Source organism: Sorex fumeus, unplaced genomic scaffold (assembly GCF_029834395.1).
Source record: "Sorex fumeus unplaced genomic scaffold, SorFum_2.1 ptg000002l, whole genome shotgun sequence".
NCBI lineage: Eukaryota > Metazoa > Chordata > Mammalia > Eulipotyphla > Soricidae > Sorex > Sorex fumeus.
The window spans coordinates 49,790,871-49,803,636 of record NW_026606059.1 but is presented as its reverse complement, the minus strand read 5'-3'; the positions used below and the strand labels follow the sequence as shown (position 1 = coordinate 49,803,636).

At 44.9% G+C, this 12,766-nt stretch overlaps 1 protein-coding gene across 4 annotated transcripts in view; it reads right to left on the bottom strand.

Moving 5' to 3' along the window:
• ASAP1 (ArfGAP with SH3 domain, ankyrin repeat and PH domain 1) overlaps positions 1-3,013 on the bottom strand; it is a 391,490-nt gene extending 388,477 nt beyond the window's left edge. For 3 of the 4 annotated variants that reach the window (XM_056107587.1, XM_056107666.1, XM_056107767.1), the window contains exon 1: positions 2,909-3,013. The gene's annotated coding sequence lies outside the window, so the exon portion shown is untranslated. The remainder of the gene's footprint in view (positions 1-2,908) is intronic. The other variant, XM_056107727.1, reaches the window with a different exon arrangement.
• Between the last annotated feature and the right edge of the window lie 9,753 nt (positions 3,014-12,766).

Genomic DNA, 12,766 nt, shown 5'->3' with positions numbered 1-12,766 from the left:
GTGTGCTTCCTTGGCAAGAACTACCTATCACCACCTTTCAAAAGTTAGACGTCACCAATGTTTACACAGCTCCTCCATTTGAGTAGGCACTCTATGAGAGCAAGGCTAGAGTTATCCTAGAATCATCAGGACTTCATGAGGTGCTTGGTATGGAGCAGGTGCACAGTAAACACATAATGAATTGCCTAAAAGAGCATGTGCAGCTGACATTATTGAGAGAGGAGGCCTTGAACAGAGGGTGCTATTCATCCTTGCCCTACGAGCACTACCCACAGAGAAGCCACTTAGAAAAGGAGATTTGCATGGAAGACTCAATTATAGATAAATCTGAGAAGTGGTGTGCTTTATGGAGAAGAATTCGAAAGGAGTTTGCTCTCTTCCTTGGAACTTCATGGAAGGTAACATGCCGGTGGCCTTCAGCAAATGTTCAACAAATGCTAGTCACCACTGCTGGTACTGCTTATGCGGGAAACACAGGTGTGATCCATAGACAGGGCTTCTTTTCCACCCAATGCCAGATACAATGGCTGTGAGGAAAATAAGGGAAAAAAACACAGGAGGGAAAAATGGGCATAGGCATGTAGGATCTAGCCTAGAACCTGGAAGGAAAATGCAAGAACACCTTTTAAGCCATAGGGGCTGGAGCGATAGCACAGCGGGTAGGGCGTTTGTTTGCCTTGCATGCAGCTGACCCGGGTTTGGTTCCTCCATCCCTCTCGGAGAGCCCGGCAAGCTACCAAGAGTATCCCGCCTGCAAGGCAGAGCCTGGCAAGCTGCCCATGGCGTGTTCAATATGCCTAAAACAGTAACAAGTCTCACAATGGAGATGCTACTGGTGCCCACTAGAGCCAATCAATGAACAACGGGAGGACAGTGCTACAGGAGTTCCCTTACTTCCTCTAGAATTCAACTATCTGAACAGAGAAGGAATAGGTCAGCCAGGTGATGGATCCTCAACAGGAAGGGCCCCATTTGAAACCACATTTTTGTGTGTGTGTGTGTGTGTGTGTGTGTGTGTGTGTGTGTGTGTGTGGCGGGGCAAAGGGTGGGGGTGGAGAGAGTGTATGAGAAACTCCCACTGATTTTGAAAATCTGAAAATCTGGTCTGGTAAAGAATGGGGAGGTGGGGAGAATTTCAATTTCTTTCACCAAATGGAAAGCTTGTAAAAAAAAAAAATAGTCCTTTCTCTCCAACATTATCACATACTAAAAATGAAAAACCAGAGCTAGGCATGTAGGAGCTCTCCTCAGGAGAAAAATAGATGGGCGGCTTCGTGCACAAGATACAGGAGGACTAAAAATCAAGTTCATACAACATCAGACTGTACATTTTGTACTAAGCGACTGCCCTTTCTGGGATTTGGGGATTTCTATATTCCACAAAAGACTGGGAGAGAGGAAAGTAATTCTCTATATAATAATCCACCCATTTCATATTTCAAGTCCCATCTGATGTGTGAACATCCAAATCCATGTATGTAATGGCTGAGCAGTGGGGATGTAGGATTTTTTTTTAACTCAATTACAAAAAAAGCAATTTAAATAATTCAAAACAGCAGTAGTAGATAGATAACACAGAACCAGAGCAGGCACTAAAACCACGAATGCTATAATGTCAGCATGTCCAAATGTTCCATGGCTAAAACAGACCAGCATGGGCTGAAGGGAGCACTGAATCAGGAGTCTGAAGACTGGTAGTCTCTCCAGGCCTCTGCTGGATGACCAAAGAGGGATGAACCAGGTGTTCTGCAAGATTCATTTTCCTTCTATTCCTTTTCAAATCTGAGCTGAGATCTGAAGTCTCCAGAAGACCCTGATCTTATTGCTAGAGAGTGGGCCTTCAACCGCAAAGAGGAAAAAGGCCTTGCTTAAGGGGAAGGTGGCAACAGTCATCCAGCCAGCCTCCGGAGAGTGAATTACTTACTTTACAATCCCCAAACATTACTCAGCAATCCATGCCTGGCTTTCCTCACAGAATCGATTAACAGCCCAGACAACCTGGCTGAGTCTAGTGGGGAAAGTTTTTGTTCTTTCTGATGAGTTGCGGGTAGCGCTGAGGTGGGGCTAATGAGTCTGGAGTTGGCTATCCGGTTATCCGTCCCCGGCTCTAGTGGAAAAATTAATTATAAATGGAAACCACTTTAGGAATGCCCAAGAAGAATTCTTGGGATGTAGGAAACCGCAGAATACCAGATGCCCAAGAGAGGTTCTTTTTTTTTTCTTCTTCTTCTTTTTCTTCTCAACTTCTGGTTCTCTCTCCAAAGATGCAGCAGGTCCCCCAAAGGGTACGAGCGTTTGCAAAACAAAAAAATAAAAATAAAAAACACCAGCCACTTTCCAGTCTTTCGTGAGCACCAACACCAATCCTAGGTAGAAATTTCCCTCCTTTTCGGCTTTGAAGGCAAAGCTTGGGGCCTGCCCGGCTACTCCGCGTCCAGCCCAGCCCCGGGCCGGGGGGGGGGGTCGTCGGAGCCGGCGGGCAACTTTGCTGGGCCGCGCAGACAATGCCGCGTCCAGCGCCCGCGTCCCCGCGCCGCGCGGGCGCCCCACTGGCCGGGGCCCGCCGCCCAGCGCGCCGCCGGGGGTCCCTCTCGGACCCGGTATACGCGGAATCCAGCCACCGCGCCACCTCGGATGGAGCAAAAAAAAAAAAAAAAAAAAAAAAGCCCTGCACCGCCGAGCTCAGCGGCCCTGCAAACGCCGGGCCACGCGCCCCGAAGACACTGCAGCCCCCCAACGCCCGAACCCGGCGCCCTCCCTTAGGAAAACCGAGACACCACGCCGGGGAAAGGAAGAGAGAAGGAGAAAAAAAAAAGCTGGACCACGACCGCGATCACGCAGGGCGACCCCGCACGGTTGCACCGATCCCCCAACCCACCCACCCCTTTCTGTGCGCCCCGCAACTCACCGGGACCGGGCGGGCCGCTGGGCATTATTCCATCGCCGGCTCGGGCGCGGCGCACCAAGCCTGCAACCCGCAGCACCCCGCGTCGGAGAAGAGAGCGCGGTGCTCGGGGAGACGCTGCAGGGTGGGCGGCGGGCGCGGGCCGAGGGTGCCCGGGCGCAGGGGGGTGGGGGCCGCCCGCGGCGGAGGCGCTGGCGCTGGCGCTGGCGCTTGGCGCTGGCGGTGGCGGCGAGACGCGGGAGCCGAGCGCGGCGCAGGAAGGGGCGGGCGACCATGTGCCGAGGGGAGGAGGCTGCCGCGTCGCCCGCGCCTCGGACGAGCCCGCTCGGCGGCCGAGGGCGCGGGTTGCAGGAAATCCAAACACTTCGGCAGGAAATCGGAATCCTGACTAAGCATTCCCGGCCGGCCCCGGCTGCTCCGGGCCCGAGGGGGGCTCCGCGCGCGCGCCTTCGTTAACCCTTCTCCTGCCGGCGCACTGGGCGGCTGGCTGGGGTGGGTGCGGTGGGGGGAGGGGGGCGTTGTCGCAGAGCGAGGGGAGAACTGCGGCATTTCACATCCCCCTGGGCGGGGACCCGGCTGGGGGACGTTGCGGGGTCGTACGTGCCAAGGTGGGCGACGGAGGGTGGGGCGCAAAGGCGTTGCTCCTTTGGCGGGCACCCAGGCTGATCTGGACCTGCCCAGAGGTGGAAGGAAGGAGCCAGATGTGTCCAAACAGAGACCTTGGCCTTAGGACATGCCTTTTCTAAGTCAGGGACCAGCCATCTCCAGGCCGGTGCCCCTATTTCAGTAGAAGAAATGGTTTTACCTGGCTACCCCCTCTCAGGGCTTCCTCTGTGCTCAGTTCCTCATTTTTTTGCCCACTGCTCACAGGCAGAAACTTCTCAGATCTGCACAGTGTAAAAGTATGGACTTTGGAGTCTGATCTGGCTGTGCATCTGAGCTTTTTTGGGTTTTTTTTTTTGCCTTTTTCTAGTGGAAAGTTCAATGTTAAATGAGATAGGAAGCTCTCCCTCCTAGGTGTGATTTGCAGAGCAGATATTCTAGATTCGGACAGAGGCTAACACATTGCAAATGCTCCCATCTGTATGTGTAAAAATATTCAGGGTAAAGAGGTGTGTTGAACTTCTCTGGGACGGCTTTCCAACCCCAAAGAGCCAAGGACACCATTCTCCAGCGCTGGAACTTCCTTCCCCTCCGAATTCGCTAGAGAGGTGTTTTTTGGGTTGATTTTTTTCTTTTTTCTTTTTTCTTTTTTCTTTTTTTTTTTTTTTTTTCCTTTGCAGCGTTGTAGGAACTGCTCTCTGCAGAGAAGAGTTAGCAGCTATGGCAAACGCCCCTTCTGGTGAAACCTGAAACTCAGCTGACCTCAAGAATTTGGGATTCTGCTCCTAACCTGAGAATCAGGACTTGAGTTTGCTGAAAAGTCTGAGAAGACTTTACAGAGTTTGAGAAAACTGGGAAATGTGGCTCGGGGTGGAGCCTTGTGAGAAGCACCTCCTTTGATGCTTGGCACTTCTAAAACAAAATCTGACATTTGAGCAAAACCAAAGCCTATCTCCGTCCAGTCAGGCGCTGGATATTCCACCAAAATGTCATGAGTGACTTTCTAGTTTCTTAGAAACCCAATCAGAGTTTGAAGAAAGAACATGTCCATAAGTGAAAACCAGCTTGAAGTGAATCTGCTTGAACCCAAAGGTGGTTCTCAGATCCTCTCCTCCAAGTCACTGTCACTGTCATTTTCCTCCCGTTGTTCATCGATTTGCTTGAGCGGGCCCAGTAACATCTCCATTGTGAAACTTGTTACTGTGTTTGGCATATCTTGGCATATCGAATACGTCACGGGTAGCTTGCTAGGCTTTGCAGTATGGGCGAGATACTCACAGTAGCTTGCAGGGCTCTCAGAGAGGGGCGGAGGAATCAAACCTGGGTTGCTTGGGTTGGCCGCGTGTAAGGCAAATGCCCTACCCGCTGTGCTATTGCTCCAGCCAAGTAAATACCAGAAATCAGCTTCAGACCCAGATTTGTCTTTGCCCTGCACCTCTTTTTTCCCCAGTGGTGAAACTTGGGGCTGGATATTAGGAGCCGAGGGACAGTCCTGCATCAGGTCCTTTGCCCTGCCTGAAAGAATCTCCACTTAACCCTTCTTGGCACTTGGCTTATAACCAAAGTCAGGTTCTCAAGGGGGCTTTCCGCAAGCATTGGATCAACTTGCTCTGGGCACCTATACCCCCACCTATGACTTCTTTTCATCACATGCCCTGTTACCCCTGTTTCATGGATTCAGGGGTAACATATATATCTTCACTGTCACCTTTAATATATCTTCACTGTCACTGTCCTCCCATTGTTCATTGATTTGCTTGAGCGGGCCCAGTAACATCTCCATTGTGAGACTTGTTGTTACCGTGTTTGGCATATGGAATACACCATGGGTAGCTTGCCAGGCTCTGCCATGAGGGCTGGATACTCTCGTTAGCTTGCTGGGCTCTTCTAGAGGGGTGGAGGAATCCAACCTAGGTCGCCCAGGGTCAGCAAATGCCCTATCCGCTGTGCTATTGCTCCAACCCTAATATATCTTATGTATTTCTTTATACTTTGTCTCCTCCCACATGAGTAAGCGGCATCGAGAGCAAGCCCACTGTATGTCTCTATCACTCCCATAAGCCGGTGAAAGACCTGGGCAGACCCTATGATGAGAACCTCAGTACAGACATGTCCAATGAATGAAGGGGGCAAACCAGATTGGAGTTGCATTTCTACTCTGCTCTTTAGCCTCCTTATCCTCTCCTTCCATAGAGTGGCTCTCAGAGGGGAACGCCCAGTGTAATGGAAGAAGTGCCAGACAGCCCTATTAATGGCCGTGGAAAGTTGAAACTCTTAAGTAATTATAACTGTCAGACAACACGATGCAACTACAGTCTCTTTGGTAGAGTCCCAGTTAATGACTTCTCCATTGTCTCCCCAAGCACTTCTGTTTATTTAAAGAGCACATTTATCACATCATATATTTGCTACGTGAGTGCTTTCCTATGTTAGATGGTAAATTCTGAATTGGAAGGAAAGGCTGAGAGCCTGCGTTTACTGACCACCTACTCCAAGCACAAAAATGCATTGGCAGAATGCCTGGAAGATGCTCAAAGTGCTGGGCTCTTGTTCTGCAAAGCAAAACTATTCTTGCTCCCCTGGGAAAGACGAACAAGAAAGTCCTATTAAGAAAGCAGAGTGATGTTATAAAATAGTTATAATAGTTAAAAAGGATGATAAGAGACAGTATGAAGCAAGAGGAAGAATACCTACATTCAGTCTGGGCAGAATTGTTCTGGACTGTGATTATAGAATACCATAACTTGTGTGAACAGCATGAATTTATTCCTCACAAATCTAGAGGCCAGGAATCCAAGACAGGGTGCTGATAGTAGTGGAATGTGAAGAGAGCCACTTGCAAGTTTATAGACAGTTGTCCACTCGCTGTGTCCTCATGTGGTAGAAGGGCTGCCTGAGCTCTCGGAAGCCTCATGAATATGGGCAGCAATATCAGTATGATGGCTCCGCCCTCATGAACTAATCACTTCCCGGAAGTCCCACCTCCCAATACCTTCACACTGTATGTTCAGTCTCAAATGAATTTGGAAGGAACATGAGTGTTCAATCTGTATCAAAATATTCAAAATGACTTCTCAGATTTTAGTGTTCTTGAGTTAAGTTTTAAGGAAGAGGTTGGACTCAGTACTCTGTTGTTACTTTTGAGTTAAGTTTCAAGAAAGGGAGATCAATGGATACAACCCTGATAGTCAAAGCAAAAAGTATATGTCTGTGTTCTCTGGGTCAAACTCTCTAAAGGATATATACTCTCTCTCTTCTCTCTCTCTCTTCTCTCTTCTCTCTCTCTCTCTCTCTCTCTCTCTCTCTCTCTCTCTCTCTCTCTCTCTCTCTGTCTTTTCCGTAGCTGTCAACTCTTGCCCAAATTTTCAACAGCCCTGACAGCTTGGGTGGAATCTCTAACCAATTAGTGTTATACTTTGCCACATAATCATTGCCATTGCATAATTGTCACACCTAGATTGTAGTACTATCAGCATAGTTTTAAAAAAATGTATCCCAAAAAGTCAAATGCCAAGGAATCAAATCAACAGAATAGGTAAGGAGTTCTACATTTTTTAATGTATGTCACTCTGGAAACTCCAGGCTCAAAGGAACCGAGAATGGGTGACATCCCACGTCTCCTTCTATTTCCAATAGCTTAGTAGTCACACCCACAAGCTGCCTCTGGCACCATATAATCTCACTAACGGCCATGATCCAGAGACTCAATATAAATCTCTTAGAAGAGAGCATAGAACGATACACCAGAGCCCTGCCACCAGACCCTGCCCCAGGCTGTTTCAGGATGTTTCATTCAGGGGCAACCCAGAGGGAGGCAGGTGAGGTCCCTGCCCACACCAACAGATCCAGCTCAGGCAACCAAAAACCTCCAGAACTCAACCACCACGTTGCTTACGGCTGCTTTCCACATGCCGGACGAGCCTCACCCATGAATGAATCTATTCCTGGACATCTCATATGTTACATCACCAATGTACCAAGAGTATCACGCCACATTTGACTGGGTTTAAAGTAGAAGGCAACAAATATTAAGGGGAAATATAGTTATACAGATAGATAGATAGATAGATAGATAGATAGATAGATAGATACAAGCACACAAATCTCAACCTTTACCAATATGTTACTAATCTCTTATAGTAGGGCTTACTGGCTCCTGGGTGAAATACAGCAATCTTCACACACTTTCTTCTAAGAAACCTTTCTGGCCTCATTTTTAGTGGATTATTCATAACAAGCAATAGAAAAGAAATTATTTCTCTTCTGCTTTGGGGGCAGGGTTTGGAGTTCAGGATGGAAATATGGTGATGGGAAGGTGTAATGGTGGTGGGATTGGTGTTCGAATATTAAATGTAATCAAATATTTTGAAGACCTTTATAAAAATAAAATTTTAAAAATGAATTAAAAATAAATAAAAACTATGTCACTACTGAGAGAAATAAGAACCAAGAAATAGAAAATTATTTCATGTTCATTGAAAGAGTGAACATTGTCAAAATGATTATACTACCAAAAAAGTATGCAGATTCAAATCAAATTCCAAGGATATTCTTCAAGGAATTAGAACAAATACTACTGAAATTTGTTTGGAACCATAAAAGTCCTCTAATAGCCAAAGAAATTCTAATAAAAAGAAGATAGAGAATATTGTGTTTCCTGACTTTCAATTATACTATAGAGCTATAGTAATCAAAATGGTATGGTGCTGGACTAAAAATAGACTCTCAGACCAAGAGTATAGAGTTGGAAGCCCAAAGATAAAAGCAAAGATTTTTGGACAGTTGATCTAAGAGAAAGGGACTGGGTGCATGAAGTGAAGCCAAGTAAGCCTCTTCAACAAATAGTGCTGGGAAAACTTGATTTGTACTAGCCAAAAATTAAAATTAGATATATATTTTGCTTCAACACAAAAATTAAAATTCAAAGTGGAACAAATGGAGGCGTCTCAAAAGAGTTAGAATAGAGCTTCCATATAACCCAGCAGTTCCACTTCTTGGCATTTACCCTCCAAACACAAAAACATTAATTCTGAAAGTTCATGACTATCTATGCACATTGCAGTGCTAAATCCAATCACCAGGTTACGGAAATAACCCAAGTGTCCAATCACAAATGATTAAATGCAGAAGTTATGATATACATATATATGTGTGTGTGTGTGTGTGTGTGTATACATATATATATATATATATATATATATATATATATATATTGGCTGGATCGATAGTGCAGCGGGTAGAGCATTTGCCTTGCAAGCGTCCAACATGCCAACCCGAGTTTGATTCCTCCGCCCCTCTTGGAGAGCCCAGCAAGTTACCTAGAGTATCTTGCCCGCATGGCAAAGCCTGGCAAGCTACCCGTAACGTATTCGATATGCCAAACACAGTAACAATTGTCACAATGGAGATGTTACTGGGCCCGCTTGAGCAAATCGATGAACAATGGGAGCACAGTGACGGTGATATATATACACATGTATATTGTATATGCAATAGAATACTATGGTGCGATAAAAATAAAGTTGATAATGTTCGGTTCTCTACAAATTAAATGCAACTGGAGGACAGAAAAATATCTCATGTTGGGCAGAATAAGTCAGAGGGAGAAGGACAAACATTGAATGATCTCGCTTATGCTTGGTATTTAAAATACAAAACAAAACAAGGGATAGATAATATCAAATGATGATAACCCTTGACCTTTGTAATCTTTGGTAACAAAACTTAGATAAAATCCTCAATGGGGAAAAACTGAGAGCCTTCCCTCTAAGATCAGGGACGAGACAGGGATGCCCACTCTCTCCACTGCTGTTCAATATAGTACTGGAAGTACTTGCAATAGCGATTAGGCAGGAAAAAGATATTAAGGGCATTCAGGTAGGAAAGGAAGAAATCAAGCTCTCACTATTCGCAGATGATATGATACTCTACTTAGAGAACCCAATAACTTCCACCAAAAAACTCCTAGAAACAATAGACTCGTATAGTAAAGTTGCAGGTTATAAAATCAATACCCAAAAGTCCATGGCTTTCCTATACGCAAACAGTGAGAGAGAAGAAAGCAACATGAAAAAAACAATCCCGTTCACAATTGTGCCCCAGAAAATCAAGTACCTAGGAATCAGCTTAACTAAGGAAGTAAAGGACCTGTACAAAGAAAACTACAAAACGCTACTTCAGGAAATAAAAGAGGACATGAGGAAATGGAAAGATATCCCCTGCTCATGGGTCGGGAGACTTAACATTGTCAAAATGGCAATACTACCAAAAGCATTGTATAAATTCAATGCAATCCCTATAAGGATACCCATGACATTCTTCAAAGAAATGGAGCAAACACTCCTGAAATTTATATGGAACAATAAGCCCCCACGAATAGCTAAAGCAATTCTTGGGAAAAAGAAAATGGGAGGAATCAACCTCCCGAACTTCAAACTGTACTACAAAGCAGTAATAATTAAAACAGCATGGTACTGGAACAAAGGCAGAACTGCAGACCAATGGAACAGGGTTGAATACACTGACATCTCTCCTCAATCATATGCTCATCTAATCTTTGATAAAGGTGCAAGTAATGTGAAGTGGAGTAAGGAAAGCCTCTTTAATAAATTGTGTTGGCATCACTGGACGGCTACATGCAAAAAAATAGGCTCAGAACTCTGCCTAACACCATGTACAAAAGTAAGATCAAAATGGATTAAAGACCTCAACATCAGACCAGAAACCATAAGGTACATTGAAGATAAAGTTGGCAAAACCCTCCATGACATTGAAGCTAATGGTATCTTCAAAGATGCCACGCCACTGGCCGAGCAAGTGAAAACAGAGATAGATAAATGGGACTATCTTAAACTAAGAAGCTTCTGCACCTCCAAAGAAACAGTGACCAAAATACAAAGACAGTCTACAGAATGGGAAAGGATATTCGCCGAATACACATCTGACAAGGGGTTGATATCCAGGATATACAAAATACTGGTTAAACTCCACAAGAAGAAAACATCCAACCCCATCCAAAAATGGGGCAATGAAATGAACAGAAACTTTCTCAAAGAAGAAATCCGAATGGCAAAAAAGCACATGAGAAAATGCTCTACATCATTAATCATCAGGGAGATGCAGATCAAAACCACAATGAGATACCATCTCACACCTCAGAGACTAGCCCACATTCAAAAGAACAAAAGCAACCGATGCTGGCGTGGATGTGGCGAGAAAGGGACACTCCTTCACTGTTGGTGGGAATGTCCACTGGTTCAGCCCTTCTGGAAAACAGTATGGACGATTCTCAAAAAATTAGAAATTGAGCTCCCATTTGACCCAGCAATACCACTCCTGGGAATATATCCCAGAGAGGCAAAAATGTATAGTCGAAGTGACATCTGCACTTGTTTGTTCATTGCAGCACTCTTTACAATAGCCAGAAACTGGAAGAAACCTGAGTGCCCAAGAACAGATGACTGGTTAAAGAAACTTTGGTACATCTACACAATGGAGTACTATGTAGCTCTTAGAAAAGATGAAGTCATGAAATTTACATACAAGTGGTACAATATGGAAAGTATCATGCTAAGCGAAATGAGTCAGAAAGAGAGGGATAGACATAGAAAGATTGCATTCATCTAGGGGATATAAAGTAACAAAGTAAGAGATTAATACCCAAAAATAGCTGAGATCAGCACCAGGAGGATTACTCCATAACTTAGAGGCCAGCCGGGTATCCTAGAGGAAAGGGCAGTTCAGATAGAGAAGGGAGCACCAAATAAAGGATGTTTGGAGGATCCTCCCAGGAGGGGAGATGCATGTCGAAAGTAGACTATGGACTGAACATGTTTGCCACTCAATGCCTCTTTTGCAGACCACAACACCCAAAAGGAGAGAGAGAACACAGGGGATTGCCCTGCCACAGAGACAGGGGGGATGGGGGGATGGGGGTGGGAGGGATATTATCCATGGTGGTGGAAAATGGGCACTGGTGGAGGGATGGGTATCTGATCATTGTATAATTGAAACCAAAGCACAAAAAATTGTAAATCTACAACTTTAAAAAAAAATAAAATACAATAAAGGGAAAAAAAACTTAGATAACAAAGTGTTAAGGGAGTATATGGGGGGAGAAAGAGACAGATTTTAATAAGTAACATATCGACACAGAGGGCGGGTATGGGGCACTTTAATGGTAGACACCCAAAGCATAAATCATTAACACTATTGTAACCATGCTCCCAAATTTAAATATAAATAATTTAAAATTTTGACATAATGGTCATCCTCTTTAAAAACAACAACAACAAAACAACAATTTGTCATAACATCAGCATCAATTATGTAATGAAATGTCCCAATCTCCCACCCCCAAGGGAAACAATCCCAAAGGGCTTTCAACACTCTTCCTCGGAGCATCTCCTTCAGAATTGAGCCCAGCTGCTCCTTTAATGACTTTTATTTCTTCCCTGTCTTCATGAGTTCTTCTGAGAACACAGATAAACTCACTGCTCCCAATTTGTTGTCTTCAAGCTCATTCCTGGAGAAACCCAACCTAGGACAGTGTTCATTCATTTATTCACAGAGCATAACTTGGCACCTGCTGTGTACCAAGCAAAGACTCTGTGTCAGCACATAATATATTTGGGTGATTTCACAGTGTTCAGTGGTCTGGGGAAGTTGTGCACACTTACACATAAAGAATATTCAAACTAAAAAATAAAAAATAAAAAACAAAGTTGCACTACTCTATAGTTGAGGTATGTTGAAAAACATGGCTGAAATGGCTGAAGACCTACATCAATGCATAGAGGAGCTTTGGAGACCAGGATCTTAACCACCACATTATACTGACTTCCCTGGTGGTTGCAAGTTGGGATGCAAGCTATAGAGGAATTCACACACAGATAATGAATGAAGTGAAAAGACACCAGAAAAAGATGGAACATGGAGGGACACTATAGACTGCAAGAGGACAGCTGATCACAAAAAGACAGAGGGTGAGGAAGTCAGAGTCCAAGAAAAGAACTTGTTTCTAAAGGGAAGAAACAACCAGTACTTTCAAATGCCCAGATAATTCAATCAAATAAGTGTTTGAATGTGAACATCCGCTTTCCTTGACTTGAGGCAATAGGGTAACTTCGTCAGAGCTGTCTGAATGACATGCAGGGATTGGAAGCCAGATTGCAGTGGGCTGAGGAATGAGTGGGAGACAGCCAAGAGTAGACAACTCTTCTCAAACATGTGACTCCCCGCTTAGTAGAATGTGAAGGT